Source organism: Pipra filicauda, unplaced genomic scaffold (genome assembly GCF_003945595.2).
Source record: "Pipra filicauda isolate LSUMZ 115617 unplaced genomic scaffold, ASM394559v2 scaffold348_size1222971_pilon, whole genome shotgun sequence".
Taxonomy (NCBI): Eukaryota; Metazoa; Chordata; class Aves; order Passeriformes; family Pipridae; genus Pipra; species Pipra filicauda.
The window spans coordinates 548,440-565,661 of record NW_024104474.1 but is presented as its reverse complement, the minus strand read 5'-3'; the positions used below and the strand labels follow the sequence as shown (position 1 = coordinate 565,661).

At 44.7% G+C, this 17,222-nt stretch overlaps 1 long non-coding RNA gene across 1 annotated transcript in view; it reads right to left on the bottom strand.

The window, feature by feature from the left end:
- Nucleotides 1–9,479: 9,479 nt before the first annotated feature.
- LOC120323820 overlaps nucleotides 9,480–17,222 on the bottom strand; it is a 100,315-nt gene continuing 92,572 nt past the window's right edge. Inside the window, exons 2-3 of the long non-coding RNA XR_005564691.1 lie at nucleotides 11,439–11,477; nucleotides 9,480–9,552 (exon numbers count right to left, since the gene is read on the bottom strand). This is a non-coding gene — a long non-coding RNA (uncharacterized LOC120323820). The remainder of the gene's footprint in view (nucleotides 9,553–11,438; nucleotides 11,478–17,222) is intronic.

Genomic DNA, 17,222 nt, shown 5'->3' with positions numbered 1-17,222 from the left:
AAAGCCTTCACATTACACCTCACATTGTTTATTCTTCACTTGCTAACAAAGAGAAGCAAAAAGAGGAGATCACATAGAGATGCTGCAACAGAACCAGATGGTTCGAGTCTCCCAGGCCTTGGCATTGTGTCTCTTTCTGTAACTTTGGTATTTTTGTCTTCTCCCACCCCTTTGGTCCCATCTGCACCTTCCTCTTTCTCTCTGTCTGTCACGTTGTCTTTTAGTTCACCTTCCCCAGAAGAGATGCTTATGCTGTCATGTTCCTTCCAGTGAACTCGCTGACAGGACGAGGTGGGATGAAGGGATGATTTCATCACAATTATGCCTGAGGAGAGCAGCAATTTCCCATGACTGCTTCCTAGTAAGGGAAAGGCTCTGTGCCAAGCCCCCAGAGGAGGGGGCTGTGCAGAGGAACCCCGTGGCTGCTGACAGGCACTCAAGGTGCACCAAAATACCCCTGAAGGAGGGCACCTGCTGCTGTGTCAAGGACTCAGCTACAAACAGTAGGACACCAGACCTCAGCAGTCCTTGTGATCATCTCTGAGGCACTTTGAAAACGTTTTTGCACAGCTTTTACCCTCCACCTTTTCCCTACTGTTGCTTGCCCATTTCCCAGCTGGGTTAGACCTTGCCTCTAAATGTAGCTGTGGATGTCCTCCTGCAAGCCCCTTCTCACACAGCTGGCAAGAACAAAAGGCAGAGCAAGGGGAATTTCTTTCCTTTTGCTCTTCTCCAGCATGTATCACGAAAAAGAAATCCCACATAAACCTATTTTTCCACTGCTTTAACTGCCAGCCAGGATTGACTTCAGCAGGCAGGTGCCTCTCTCCATCACTTGATGACCTGGTAGTCAGACCAACAGCCACACAACCCCCAAATTTATCCTTAGTTTCAGCTGCAAAGAATGTTTTAAAAGTAAAGCAATGAGAGTAAGTTGGGTTTAGCTTCATGGCAAATAGCTTATATGATAGAATCACTAGATTAATTTCTATCACTCAAAGTTCATTGCACATAGCAATAGTTTATAAAGGGGTTTGTTCATATATTCAAATATATGCTCTAAATTTAACTTCTGTGAAATTCTGCCTTCATATGAATATTCTTGTGTACCAAGGTGTCTCAGTCTGAAGAGACTGGACTGCTTGCTAAAGAGGATGAGTTGTGAGGTAGACCAAACTCCTCTCTCTCTGCAATCGTAATGTTAAATTAAGGGGCTTTACTCGAGGAAAATGTGGAAAAACAGGAGAAATAACAACCCTTTATTAAGAAATATATGAATGTTGGCACAAAAAAAAAAGTAACACAAAACAAAACAACACCAGCAACAACAACCACAACAACAAGTCTAAAAGAATACTCCTCTGTCCTGTTAACAGGGGGCGCTGTTGGGCCGCTGGAAGGTGTAGGACCTGCAGTACCCGGTCGTGGTCGGCAGGGGGCGCTGTGGGACCCACCTGGATGGTCGGCAGGGGGCGCTGTTGGGCCGCTGTAGGACCTGCAGTACCCGGTCGTGGTCGGCAGGGGGCGCTGTTGGGCCGCTGGAAGGTGTAGGACCTGCAGTACCCGGTCGTGGTCGGCAGGGGGCGCTGTTGGGCCGCTGGAAGGTGTAGGGTCTGCAGTACCCGGTCGTGGTCGGCAGGGGGCGCTGTGGGCTCCGGCAGTCACCCGCGGGAAAAGGGGAACCGGAGGGGTGGTCCCGGGCCGCGTGGGGGAAGCCGAGGAGATGGGGCGTCCTCGTCTCCGTGGGGACAAAAAGGAAGGCAGGCCGCCCACTCCCACGGGAACTCACCGCTGTCTCGAGTGGCAAGGGCTCACTGCAGTCTCAAGCGGTGGTGTCTCCAAAACTCCTCCTCCTCTCCCGCGGGCAAGCAAAACTCTCCGATGAAACACAGCAGCTCCGGCGGGCGGGACAGTCAGGCAGGTCAAAGCCAACAGGACAAGAGGTCGAACTCCCCAGGATTAACAGCCAAAAGGGAACTAAACCTCCAGTCCCCCTCCCCAACAAACTGCCTGTCTGCACCCAGAGAGCCAGCCACACATCCACTGCCTCTTACCTTCCCGGCCAGGGCTCCACCTGCTCAGCCTCCCCGCCCACCCTTTTCTTTCTCCAAAGTGGGCAATTAACCCAGGCTAGCTACATCTTTAGTAATGCTAATAACCTCCCTTCCCCCCGTTCACTCTGTCTCTTTACCTTGGAGTGGGGCAGGGGGAAGGAAAATTCCCCTGATTTCCTAATCTACAACATTATCCACCCCTAATTTTTCTTCCCCATGCTGCCACACTTCACCAGGTTAAATCTTCGATCCTTATACGTACATGCAGTATTCCAACTATATACACATCCACTAATAGGTAGATACACATACAGATACAGGTGCAGGGTTACATACAGATACAAGTATACAGTTACAGCCAGCTCACCCCAGAGTAAGGTTTCCCTGAGGTATGCACCGAGTTTCTCCATCTTCCTACATCACCCACCAGGTGCAGCCGGGCCCTTGGGCAAAAACAATCCCACAAATGGGTTTGTCTTTGCTCGAGGTAGGGTCAACCCAAACCTTTTTCCCTAACACACCCCTCGCGTGAATCATGAGGACCTTATCTCCATCCACGATGTGGAGGGACTCTGACTGGGCAGGAACCTCTGTTGATGGAACCTCTGGTGTTAACTAGCCATGTAGCCTTTGCTAGATGCTGGTCCCAGTTCTTGTCTGTCCCTCCACCCAACGCCTTCAGGGTGGTTTTCAACAGTCCATTATGTCGTTCAACTTTCCCTGCGGCTGCTGCGTGGTATGGGATGTGGTACACCCACTTGATGCCATGTTCCCCTGCCCAGGTGGCAACTAAGCTGTTTTTGAAATGAGTTCCATTATCTGATTCAATGCGCTCTGGGGTGCCATGTCGCCACAGGACTTGCTTTTCAAGGCCCAGGATGGTATTCCGGGCAGTAGTGTGAGGCACCGGGTACGTCTCCAGCCATCCAGTGGTGGCTTCCACCATAGTAAGCACATAGCGCTTACCTCGGCGGGTTCGTGGCAGTGTGATGTAATCGACTTGCCAGGCCTCCCCATACCTGTACTTGCTCCAACGTCCACCATACCATAGGGGCTTGAGTCTCTTAGCCTGTTTAATGGCAGTGCAGGTCTCACAGTCATGAATAACCTGGGAAATAATGTCCTTGGTTAAGTCCACCCCTCGGTCTCGTGCCCATCTATGGGTGGCATCTCTACCCTGATGGCCTGAGGCATCATGGGCCCACCGTGCTAGGAACAACTCTCCTTTGTGCTGCCAGTCTAAGTCCACCTGTGACACCTTGACTCATGCAGCTCGGTCTGCTTGTTCATTGTTGCGATGCTCCTCATTGGCTCGGCCTTTGCGCACATGGGCGTCTACGTGGCGGACCCTCACAGTGAGCTTCTCTGTTCGGGTAGCGATGTCTTGCCACGTATCAGCAGCCCAGATGTGTTTTCCCCCGCGTTTCCAATTGGCCTTCTTCCATCTGTCCAACCATCCCCACAGAGCATTGGCTACCATCCACGAGTCAGTGTAGATGTAAAGCTTTGGCCAGTTCTCCCATTCAGCAATGTCCAATGCCAGCTGGACAGCTTTGAGCTCTGCGAATTGACTCGATTCTCCTTCCCCTTCAGTAGCTTCTGAAACTTGTCAGGTGGGACTCCATACAGCTGCTTTCCATTTGCGCTTCGTTCCTACAAGGCGACAGGAACCGTCAGTGAAGAGGGCGTAGCGTGCTTCTTCTTTCGGTAGTTTATCGAATTCTGGAGCTTCTTCAGCCCGTACCGCCTGCTCTTCTGCTTCCTCATCTGCTAGACCAAAACTCTCGCCTTCCGGCCAATTTGTGATGACTTCTAGGATCCCAGGGCGATTCAGATTTCCAATATGGGCGCGCTGTGTGAGCAGAGCGATCCACTTACTCCATGTGGCATCAGTGGCATGATGCGTGGTGGGTGCCTTTCCCTTAAACATCCAGTTCAGCACTGGTAGTCGAGGTGCCAAGAGCAGCTGTTCTTCTGTGCCAATCACCTCAGAGGCAGCTTGTACTCCTTCATAAGCCGCTAGGATCTCCTTCTCTGTTGGGGTGTAATTGGCTTCAGATCCTCTGTAGCTTCGGCTCCAGAACCCAAGTGGGCGACCTCGAGTCTCACCAGACACCTTTTGCCAGAGGCTCCAGAAGAGACCTCTATTCCCAGCTGCAGAATAGAGTACATTTTTCACATCTGTCCCCGTCCTGACTGGCCCAAGGGCTACAGCATGTGCAATCTCTCATTTAATCTGTTCGAATGCCTGTTGCTGTTCAGGGCCCCACTGGAAATCATTCTTTTTTCGGGTAACTAGATAGAGAGGGCTTACGATTTGACTGTACTCCGGGATATGCATCCTCCAGAAACCTATGGCACCCAGAAAAGCTTGCGTTTCCTTCTTGCTGGTTGGTGGGGCCATGGCTGTGATCTTATCGATGACTTCTGTCGGGATCTGACGACGCCCATCTTGCCATTTCACCCCCAGGAACTGGATTTCTCGGGTAGGTCCCTTAACTTTACTCTTCTTTATGGCGAAACCAGCTCCCAGGAGGATCTGGATGATTTTCTTCCCTTTCTTGGAAACCTCCTCTGCTGTGTCCCCCCCATATGATTGAGGTCAAAATGTATTGCAGGTGTTGTGGATCAATGTGATTGCAAGTGTTCTGGAGCCTCACCCTTCTCTAATGTGGCCTGGATCAGTCCATGGCAGATGGTGGGGCTGTGTTTCCACCCCTGGGGCAGTCGGTTCCAAGTGTACTGCACGCCCCTCCAGGTGAAAGCGAACTGCGGCCTACACTCTGCTGCTAAGGGAATGGAGAAGAATGCGTTTGCGATGTCAATAGTGGCATACCACTTCGCTGTCTTGGACTCCAGCTCATACTGGAGTTCCAACATGTCTGGAACAGCAGCGCTCAGCGGTGGGGTGACTTCATTCAGGCCACGGTAGTCCACAGTCAGTCTCCATTCTCCGTTAGACTTACGCACAGGCCAGATGGGACTGTTGAAAGGTGAATGGGTCTTGCTGATCACCCCTTGGCTCTCCAGCTCACGGATCATCTTATGGATGGGGATCACAGAGTCTCGGTTCGTCCGGTACTGCCGGCGATGCACTATTGTAGTGGCGGTTGGCACTTGCTGTTCCTCGACTTTCAGCAACCCTACAGCCGAAGGGCTCTCTGAGAGGCCGGGCAGCGAGTTCAACTGTTTAGCCGCCTCGGTCTCCACAGCAGCTATTCCAAAAGCCCATCTATGTCCCTTGGGGTCCTTGAAGTACCCGTTCTTGAGATAGTCAATGCCCAGGATACATGGGACATCTGGACCAGTCACAATGGGGTGTTTCTGCCAGTCTTTCCCGGTCAAGCTCACTTCAGCTTCCACTATGGTCAACTCTTGAGATCCTCCAGTCACCCCCGAAATGGAAATAGTCTCTGGTCCCACATGTCCCGAGGGCATTAACGTACACTGAGCGCCAGTATCAACCAAAGCCTGATATTTCTGTGGGTCTGACATGCCAGGCCATCTGATCCACACAGTCCAATAGACACGGTTGTCCCGTGCCTCTACCTGGCTAGAGGCAGGGCCCCCCTAGCATTCGTCTTCATCCTGCCAGTCATCGTTTCCCTCTTGCGAATGTCGACGGGAGGTGCCCTCTACCGAGTCAGATCCCTGCCTGCAGGATACTGGTACGGCACTCACTTTCGCAGACTTCCCCTTTTCTTTCTCTTTCAACTCTTGTACTCGGGCTGCTAGGGCCCGAGTAGGTTTCCTGTCCCACCGGCTCATGTCTTCTCCATGGTCACTTAGGAAGTACCACAACTCAGTTCGTGAAGTCTGTCTCCTCTCTCTAGCTGGGGGGCGTCTGGTTCTCACTTGGGCCGTATGGAGATATGTTCTCTCAATCCTCTCTTTCAACCCTGTAGTTAATTCCTTGAGTTCATTAACTATTGTCTCTACAGAGGAGATGCGGGCCTGTATCGGTCCTTCGATCATACTGTCGTACAACCGAAGTTTATTTATTACAGACATCACTGGCTCCCGCTTCTCCCCAGCCTCTAATGATATCAGGTAACCTTTATGTATAGATGGCCCCATACGTGTAAAGCTCCACCACATCTGTGGTGTACACTTAACCTTGTCAGGATCGTTGGTAGGTTGCCCATCCCCCCAAACAGTGCTTCTAGCAATGCCATTTCTCTCAGCCGTAGGATTCCTTCTTCGATGGTCTTCCAGCTCTTGGTGTAATGATCTGCCTGCAAGGAATCTCTGTAAATGAACCTCTCTCTCACACCATCCACGAGCCGTGCCCAGAGAGACAGGGGTTTCGATTCCCTCACAAACACCTCCTCAATACCCACATCTTGGGCAATGGATCTCAGGAACCTCGCTTCACCGCCATCAAGGTTTACTGCATCACCTGTCCCAAACTCAGATCATCCAGGCCAGAACGGGCTCACTCGGACGACGAGCAACGTCTGCCCGTAAATTCCGGAGGTTATTATACGATAAAGACTCAGTGATGATTTCTGGCTCTGGAGCAGCCGCTCGTGAGGACCCTGCCTCTCCATCATCGTCAACTGGGCAAACTGATTTGGCTTTACATTTCTTCCTGTGGATAGTGGCAACCTCCGTTGGTTTAGTCTGCCCCTTAGTTTCTGCCTTATCCTGAGTCACCTTGGTATTAGGCGTCTTGTCCTTATCTTTTCCTTTCCCCTGGGAATGCTGCACCATACCAAGCAACTTCCTGTAGGCAATGGCCAAGGCCCCACATGCAGCTACCACCTGCTTCTCCATGGATCCATCACGACACCTCTCCCTCACAGCTTTCATTATTTTTATTGGGTTCAGGAGTTGTTCAAGGGTAAGCTTCCATGTCATGGGAGCTGAGCAACTTTCTAGGAATTTACCCATGTCCTCCCATAACCCATGCCACTCGAGGTTTTCCACCCCTGGGTCAGGCTCCTGAACGCCTTCTTGGTAACTCTTGGCCTTGGCTTGGTATATCAGGTATGCTATAGTGGCACAATTTAGGATGAAAAGCCCAACCATTGAAATGTCTCGGATATCTAAAAATGATTTAAACTTCCCAGAGGCCATTGTATTGTATCCAAAAGGGAACTGAATAAAGGGTTGGGCGCGTGCATTCCCCTGTGTGTCCCCATAAGAATGGGTACTATTATCCTCAAAACCCCAGAGAAAGCAGCTTAGGCTAGAGCAGTAGCGCATCCTTGAGGATATGTTCCGGATGAAAACCACAGGTGCTGAGTTTGCCGTGTCATATACCAAATGCACAATCTCAAAGGTACTTATTGCAATGTAAGTACTAGTATCCGAACTGAAACACGTTGACAGGTGGGACAGGTATCTTGGCATGGTTATATGCCAGAGGAAAGCAACAACCCCTAACATCATGGTGCCTACAAGTTCAAAAACGCGTGTCAATCACACGAGCGCGTAACTCACACAAAGGGTAGTTATTCTTTTTCCACCTTTCCTCTTTCCAGGCCCCACGTTGGGCGCCAAAAATGTTTCAGTCTGAAGAGACTGGACTGCTTGCCAAAGAGGATGAGTTGTGAGGTAGACCAAACTCCTCTCTCTCTGCAATCGTAATGTTAAATTAAGGGGCTTTACTCGAGGAAAATGTGGAAAAACAGGAGAAATAACAACCCTTTATTAAGAAATATATGAATGTTGGCACAAAAGAAAAAAAAAAAGTAACACAAAACAAAACAACACCAGCAACAACAACCACAACAACAAGTCTAAAAGAATACTCCTCTGTCCTTTAACACGGTCCTAATTGCGGTCTGCAGGGGGCGCTGTCGGGCCGCTGAAGCTGTAGGACCTGCAGTACCTGGTCGTGGTCGGCAGGGGGCGCTGTTGGGCCGCTGGAAGGTGCAGGACCTGCAGTACCCGGTCGTGGTCGGCAGGGGGCGCTGTTGGGCCGCTGGAAGGTGTAGGACCTGCAGTACCCGGTCGTGGTCGGCAGGGGGCGCTGTGGGCTCCGGCAGTCACCCGCGGGAAAAGGGGAACCGGAGGGGTGGTCCCGGGCCGCGTGGGGGAAGCCGAGGAGATGGGGCGTCCTCGTCTCCGTGGGGACAAAAAGGAAGGCAGGCCGCCCACTCCCACGGGAACTCACCGCTGTCTCGAGTGGCAAGGACTCACTGCAGTCTCAAGAGGTGGTGTCTCCAAAACTCCTCCTCCTCTCCCGCGGGCAAGCAAAACTCTCCGATGAAACACAGCAGCTCCGGCGGGCGGGACAGTCAGGCAGGTCAAAGCCAACAGGACAAGAGGTCGAACTCCCCAGGATTAACAGCCAAAAGGGAACTAAACCTCCAGTCCCCCTCCCCAACAAACTGCCTGTCTGCACCCAGAGAGCCAGCCACACATCCACTGCCTCTCACCTTCCCGGCCAGGGCTCCACCTGCTCAGCCTCCCCGCCCACCCTTTTCTTTCTCCAAAGTGGGCAATTAACCCAGGCTAGCTACATCTTTAGTAATGATAATAACCTCACTTCCCCCCCCCCCCCCCCCTCACTCTGTCTCTTTACCTTGGAGTGGGGCAGGGGGAAGGAAAATTCCCCTGATTTCCTAATCTACAACACAAGGGTAGGCTTTGAACTCTCTAGCCATTTTGCTGAAATGTAAATCAGTGTTTTGCTTTTAATTCTCCCCCTGCTTCTACTGCTTTCAGGGAACAATAGGGAAGCCCACTTGTAGTTAATTTACCACCTGAAGACACTAAATAAAAGTTGTAGGCCCTCATTTATTAAATCTCTTCCTAAGTCTGGAAACATTAGGCATCCAGTCAGGGCCATGTTTTTATTAAATATTTTCATCAGTGAAATTAGAGCATTTATCCAAACAAACATAAGGGAATCCAATATAAACCAGCTTATTCATTTGTGACCGTGTTAAGTCGGGTTGGTATTGCTGACCCTCGTATGGTTGTGCAAAGCACATTATTACAGTATTTTCATTCTCCATACCCATTATTTTACCAGACTTTCTGGCAAGGTGTCTGTTGTGTGCTATTCCCTTTATTGCCTACGTTTTAGTAAAGCATTTTGGCATGCTCGGAGGGAAGCCAGAGAAATAAAATAAACTTGTCCAAAGGGAGGGATCTCACACTCTGTGTGCTCCAGCTTGCTCCAGGCTCTGACAGGACCATTTCCCACAGTAACCCCCACACTCAGTTTGTGAGGTCAGTGTTCTTTCAGGTGCATTTTCAGCCTTTCTGGCCAGACCAGTCCCTTTGTTCCCACGAAGAACAGAGATTGCTGTCAAGCAGAAACGACATCAGCTAGAAGTTCTCTATTTACACAGAAGGTGAAGTTTATACTTCTTAATCCTCAGCACAAGGTTTTTAGATTCTGAAGTGTCTGCAGATGTCACTGTTGTGGTTTTTAAGTGCAGGATCACTCCTGTCTCTTACCTTGTCAGCTCCTGCCCGCTGATGATGATGTGTGGCCTGCTAACATGAGCATTGGGATGGTGATAAAGGATCTTTTCTTTGACTGCAAAAGAGTCAGAAGATATGTACTGAGCAGAGATGATTGACAGAGAAGGAGAATTTTTGGTCTACAAGAGATTTTGACATTTTGAAATTTAGTTCTCTTCTAATTCATAACATATAATATTTTTAGATGTCCCAGAAAACAGATGATCTGTGTAACTTTCCCTTTGGATAAACATTAACACACAGTTTCCAAAATTAACTTGTTCCCTCAAACCTCAGCAGCTGCTGACTGAAAATGCATTATTCCTTAAAAGATGATTTGGCATAACATAACCTAACAGCATTCTGTAGTCTATTATTAAGGTTGAATTGTCAAATGAATTGTGTCAATATAAATTAAATGCTGGGTTTATGTTTTTTCCCCTTAGAAGAAATTTCTACTCCCCTTCACACTTTGTCTTAAAGTCAGAAGAGATGTTTTTCAAAGGCATGCTTATTGTTGTTTATGGAACGTCAAAGTTTCCTGCAAAACACTTCGACATTTTTCCAACATCTCTTTTTTCAAGCTGAGCACAAGAAATACTTCTGAGCTCTCAGTTCTACTATCTCAGATTCGTCTCTCTGACAGCGTGGAGAACGGCTCCATAAGAAACAAGTGTTTTCCCAGCAAATATACAGCAAATACCAAAAATCAAGTGGGCAATAATGTGCCCGTCAGTCCCAAACCATTTTTTAATAGCAGTGGCAATTAAACATTGGCATACATGAAACTTTCTGCCAGGCTCTACATAGCTTGAGATATAAATGACAGCAAGCACTTCCCCCTTTGACTGAAGGTCGGTATAACGCAACCAGATGATTCTGCATCTCTCATGGGGATGAACATGGCCAGAAAACCCAGCCTGGATCAGGTTCGTTTGATGCATGTCCAGTGACCTAGAACAAGTGTTCTGTTTGCTTTTGCAGGAGCACTCATCCATGGGAATGCTGGTTCACAGGAGTGAACACTCCAGGTGTCTGGATATTGATTTGACTGAGCCTCTCAAAGCAGAGCCAGGCCTCGCTCACACCCTCCTCCTGTAGATAAATAAATCTGGTAGGCAGTGAAGGAAAGCCTAAGAAGATGGGGACTCAAAATGCTGCAGGTCAGTCACAGTCAGACCCTGCCACTCACTTTGGTTATTCACAGGTCATCACTGTGCAGATGTACTGAACATGCACCTGCAAACAGCTAAGGGACACTTTGTGTGACAGAGGAGATTTTATACCACTCAAGCTGTACACAGTGTTTAAAACAATCTCTTTGAGAGGGAGAAATCTATGCAGAAGCATCTCAGTAATCATAGAATGGCCTGGATTGGAAGGGACCTTAAAGATCATCTTGTTCCAACCCCCCCCCCTCCACGGGCAGGGACACCTTTCACTAGATGATGTTGTTCCAAGCCCCATCCAACCTGGCCTTGGACACTTCCAGGGATGAGGCAGCCACAGCTTCTCTGGGCAATTCTTCAGGGAAGAATTTTTCCGTAATATTTAATCTAAATCTGCCCTCTGTCAGAGGGCACTGTCCCTTCTTCTGTCACTACGTGCCCTTGTAACGTGACATCCCTTCCTCATTGGCTTGGCTATCTTTCATTTTCAATCTCTCATAGAATAGATTTTTTCAACTTTATCCTTCTGGCTTCTAAATTAGGTGGCTGAACTGAAAGCCAGCACTTTCTTGACTTCTGCACTATGATATTACATGTACATACATCACCACATAAATATATATACACATAAACTCATATATGTTTGTGCCATGAAAGAAAAATCCGAACCTTCAGAGTTTTAACACTGACTATAGGAATATTGCAATGACAATTGTTGAAAGAAAAACAGTCAGATATAAACAATGGCATTTGAACAAGCTCATGCAAGCTAAAAATGGATAATAATACAAACCTGTATGTTGTTTACATCAAAGCCCTGCTGGTATGACATCTACAATGGAAAGAAAAAAAATAAACATTTAGTAGAAGACCTAGTAGTAGCAATAGCAGGTTTTAATACAAAGAACATTAGTTTTGTTAATACAAGTTGTTAATATCCTCAATACAATGTTATTTAAAAGCACATCTCAATTAGAAAGGATAATTGGATTGCAAAGATGTTTGTAAGGAATCTGATTTACCAACACGCTCTTATTGCAATTAACATTTCCTTCGTTATTAAAGTGCTATCTAATATATTTTTGAACCTGTCCATCTATATTTTGGTTCATTTAGGTATGGCAAGTATTTGTTGTGCCAAATTTGAGCTTAAAATCTAATCCTAAACCAACTCTGACTGTATAATTATTTTCATCCAAGTCCAGTAGGAAGGCTTGGGGACTCAAATATCTATTGGATAAGTGCTCAACACTTTATGCCCTTCAGAATAAAGACCAATGTCTTTGCTTTATTCTCTGAAACCCTCACACATATTGCACATCTGGAATAAAAATACAAAATAGGAAAGGATATGACTTCACCTTTTCACTTTCTGGAATGAACAGTAATTAAGCTAAGAATTACTTAATTAGAATACAGTCTCCCATATGCTTTTGAAAACTAAACAAGCAAACATTATTTATATTCACTTTTACTAGCAGAAATAATAAATTTCTAAACCATTTGAATAAATTACTGTTAATTCAGCTTTTCCAAGTGTGAGCAGAAAAGAGAAATTCTCTTCATGAGCATAGAGCCATCACAATCCAATTCAGTAATAACAGCAATTTCATACTGATATGAATTTGTTTAAAAGGTGACCTAGACAATAAAGCAAGTATAATTAAATTGGAAACAGCTAATTCAATAAAGTACTGATGTCAAAAGTAATAATCGAAGGAAATTTTAGTGCAACACTCATCTGCAGAAAGGATCATTTTAGAATAATGGTATGCTTATGTAGAGAAATTTAAAATATAAAATGTCTGATGATGATTTATTGAAAAATAGAAGAAAAAGTGGTTTTATTTTAATAGATTACAAAATGAGTAAAAAAAAAAAAGAGACCAGATTGGTATCATTAATATGATGCTACTGGTTTCAATGGAACAAAGAAAGCCTATGGAATTTGATTAAAATCTCTGCTTCCTGGCTTGAAATGGTTAAGTACAATTAAGTTTCACCCAACTTGAGCATTAAAAAGTGCTCTATTAAATTGGTATTATGTTTTCCAGAAGACAACTGTCACTGCACAGGCATTCAGAGTATCAGCCATGCTCACTCTGCGTGAGGAGGAGAACTCAGCTGCTGCACAAAGCTGCCCTTCATCTGCCCACCATACAGAGAGTGAGCTCCCGCTGCCTCTTTCATTTGTTTCTGCAGAAAATCAAGACTAGTTTGATGTTAATTCAGTCTCCTCTGTCCCAGCACACTTATTGAGCTGAGGTCAGTATGAAAAATACCCAGAAGAGCTCTGCACCAAAGGTCAAGTTCCTCTGCCCACTCTTCAACCACGAAGGTGAAGTTCACCTGTCCAGCACTCAGTGCCATTTTCAATCAACCTCTGATTGATCCGAGGCAGAAGAACAAGACCATCAAAAATCTGAGGCTGTTCCAGTCCAAATGTAAAATAATTGGCCCAAACACTTCTTCTTATAAAACAAGGTAAGATACCTAGAAATACAAAATTAAAACTATGAAAATAATTTGCTGTCCTGCACAAACAGTTCTCCCAGAAGGAAAATCTGTTTAAAGTAAGGAGCTAAAATATCTGTCGAGAAAGATGTTACATACTTGACCTGCTCTAAGTTAGAAACTTTCATCAAGTTATAGTCCCAGAAGGTAAAAACAAGGTATTATTCTAACCAAGGATCAGTGTAAATTTGGGAAGATGAAGACTGGTGTAAACTATATAGAGCCCAAAACCAAGCAGGTAGCATTTCCCTGTTTAAAACTAGGGAAACCAAGGTGGATTTTGCCTTGCACACCATAGGTGGCCCTGATTAGCTCAGTTAGAGCACGGTGCTAATTACAACAAGGCTGTGGGTTTGTTTTATCCCTGGATGGGCCATTTTCTTAAGAGTTGGGTTCAATGATCCTTGTGGGTCCCTTCCAACTCGGAATATTCTGTGAAATCTGTAATAGCACCACCTTGGCCAGCACTGCTAGCAATGCAATGAGAGGCAGAAATACTGCAGCTTGGCTTTCAGCTCCCACACTGAGCTGAAACAACTGGCAGTCAGAAAAATCACTGACTGGCTCGTCAGCTGAGCCTGTGTATCTGGAAGTCCCAGAGAAAGAAAAATATGGAAACCCACAATGTCATTTTTTCCAGAGTCACTTTTTCTGACTAGAACCACACTTTAATTTGTCAGTCAGAGTGTCTCAGTCCAACACAGATCTGGTTTCCCTGGAGACGAGTCTTTTAAATAGCAGTTCCAAACACCAACCAGACTGAAAGAGGAATTCGATTAAAGAAAAAAAAAAATCTTGCACTCTGGGTCTGTGCTGGGTAAAGCTTCTGGAACAAGTATTCTCCAAAGGCACGTCTGGGCTTTTTTTTTAATTTGTTATTTCTTATCCACTTCTTTGTTATAGGCATGAATAAACAAAGTAAGATTTTAGCTGATAATTCAATTATACTGATGTTTGCTATTTTTTGTTATTATTTGCTATTGTCATAGCTTGGATTACTGCTACTTTTCAATTTTTACATGATTTAAACATTCTCTTATTTATCAATAACTTCCTGACAATTTGTATAATATTGTTCATGCTATTTGAATGAGAAACTTTTAGAGAACAATGAAGTTAAATAAGAGTTAATGACATGATTTTAGACCCGCCAAGGAATACTGTCAGACTGGAGAGATGTCGGATCAGGAAATCTCTAACCCACAGGATTCAATCTCAGAACTTCTATGAAGTCAAAATTTGGAGAAATTTAGTGATTTCTTATCGTGGGATGCAACTAAAACACGATTCTTTGAAAACATATAATATCCCTATGTAGCAACTATCCCCAACGGCACCTTTAAAGAGAATTTTTTTAATGAAGTAATAGATGGATATCCTCGTGCTTGAAATGCAGATCTTTGGAATTTGAATCCACATTAAAAAGAGCTCATTTTTTCCCTTCCAGTCAGTTGTTGCAGCAGTTACTGATGGAAAGAAAACAGTCTATCATTTCCAGGCACTATTACTTGCAGCAATGATAGGCTGTTTCAATAAGTTAAATTTCAACAGCCATAAACGTAATTAAATCTGTTCTCTTTACACGTTCAGACAAAATTTTCTACTCTACCTGTAATGTGCTAATTTCCCAAAGAGATTTACAATAAACACATCTTACCCATCGCAAGAAAGCAGGAAAAAAAACTAGAAAAGAACTGGAGGTATTTGAAAGCCTAACCACTCTCTTTCCTTCCCCTTGCATTTAATAAGGTGCAGGATGTTCTACAACAAGGGCAGCCTATCAACAGGTGATGTGGTACCTCTCCAACAAGGGCAGCCTGAATCACTGGAAGTCAAACTGGAATTGTAACCAAATAATTCTCATGCAAGTCTTCCTGTAAAACCTTCAACTCACCAAATTTAGACACAGAAATCTATTCCTTTGGACTCGGTTGTCTGAAAATTCCCGTTGGCCTCCAAACTCAGTGGGAGCTCACAGAACCCCTGTGAGCTGAATTAGCATCAGGATCAGAATCTTTCCCCCAGCTGATGCACAAGAAGCTGTCAAGAGAAGCACTCTCCCTCCTGGCACTAATTCCTTTTGGAGTGCATTTATTCTTTAAAAAAAAGGCACCAAAGAGACAGCCAGGATATTACAGAGCTACAAAAAGAAGCAATCTGTCTTAATAGCTGGGAAAGTTGTGATCAAAAGCAAAAGCCTGGCTTTGGAACCCTCCTCCAAAATTTTTTTGGTTATTTAACAGTGCAGGATAACTGAAATAGGTGACTGTTAACCATTATTCCAACTTCATTTACAATATAATTTATATATTTTTTTTTAAATTATGCTATCATAAGAGGAAAAAATGAAAGAAGAAGGGACAGTGTTGCATAAAACCTGAAGACAAAATTTCTTTTTATCACTATCTAAGCTGGTGATTTTTACTGGTAGGAAGATGAAAATACTTTACAACTACAGGTTTTGATCATCTGCTAGTATTTTATATTCTACTGTAACATTTTAAATTGCTAGAGTCGTAATTTATACATCCTGACTTTACTCAAAATTGCTAGATGTAGCAATGTACAGATTTTTATTTTAAAAATAATAAAAATTTTGACCCAAAGAATTTAAATAAATGCCACACGCCATTTGAAAAGAAGTGCTTAGTTATTTTTACCTCAAAAAAAACCTGGAAAAATTGCAAAACATTAAGTACTAGGAAACAGCGTTGATCATGTAGAATTAAAAAAAATTCACGAAGTACAACCACAAAACAGTGTAAAAAAGAACCCTTCTTGTAACTGTCTTTGGAACCAAGAAAAAAGTCCTCCTGATCTGTACAGGCAGAGGATCCATTGGGTGAAGAAGAGTGTTAATTAATATTTACAATTTTGGATGATTTTTACCAACCTGAGCAACTGTGAGATTCAATTCTCACCTCCACTGACATCTGAAACGTGTGCTGGGAACATTCTGGCACGAGCTTTAAGCTGTTGAACAAACATGCCCTAAGACAAGTCCTGAGAGATGTCTGTGCAGGAAAGAATCATCTTTCTTTTAGCAAAAGCTGACTACAATGGGTTTGAGGGAGGGGGTGTCTCTCATCATTTCTGCCCCCTCCTCTCTTACATGATTCCTTTTGAACGATAAAGCTGAATCTTAACTCATGTTAAATCATCAGTTAGTGGATTTGAGAGAGGACTTGGTCTCCCTTCAGCCTCGCCTGTCATTTTCCAGTGGCACTAAATCTTCTCTTTTTTCCACACCAAGACTGATCATCATCCCAAAATAAAAAACAAATTTAAAAAAAAATTAAAAAAAAAAAAGGAAAGAAAGAAAAAAATAAGACAATTAACTTCAATCTGCTTTGAATGAAGCCCAGCTGCATCCTGCTTACCGCCTTATCAAGAGTTTCCTTTCATGCCCTTGGTAGAAATTTCTCTCTCATATCCTCACTATTTAGCTTTTCACTTTACAAAAACTGTTCTGTTAGGCAAATTTTGCCCAGGAATGCCCCCCCTCGCTTTTCCAGCCCTTTGAAAGCACACTGTCACATGTGTGGTGAACTGTACAGACCCTGGGGGAGTCCCTAATTTCTTGGCTTGCATCAGGAGAGGCCTTGCACAATATATTTTGAATAGTATCTCTATCAGGAAAAACAACAACAAAAAAACCCCAAACAAACCAATCAGCCAACTTCAATACAAAAGGACAAAAAAAAAGTTGACTAAAAGGTACCCAGTCATCAGTTTGCAACAGGGAACTGAGACATGTTCTTGTATTGACAAGGGACAGGACAAATGCTGTTCCTCTGAAGAGAAATTCAGGGTACCATGTGCATCATCCTCCAGGGAAACCTTTCTCACTTCATTGAACATAAAAGAGTCTAGACAGACTGTTTCAAGAGACTAGGCTAAAATGAGGCAGAAAAAATACCACCCACGGGGAATTTGTTAAAATTACTAAAGATACAGATTGCAAGAAAAACAGCTCAGAAGACTTTGAATTCAATTCTGATTTCAATAGACTATTCAAAGAGAATTTATTTTTGATATACTGTCCCCATAGAAAAAGAAAAAA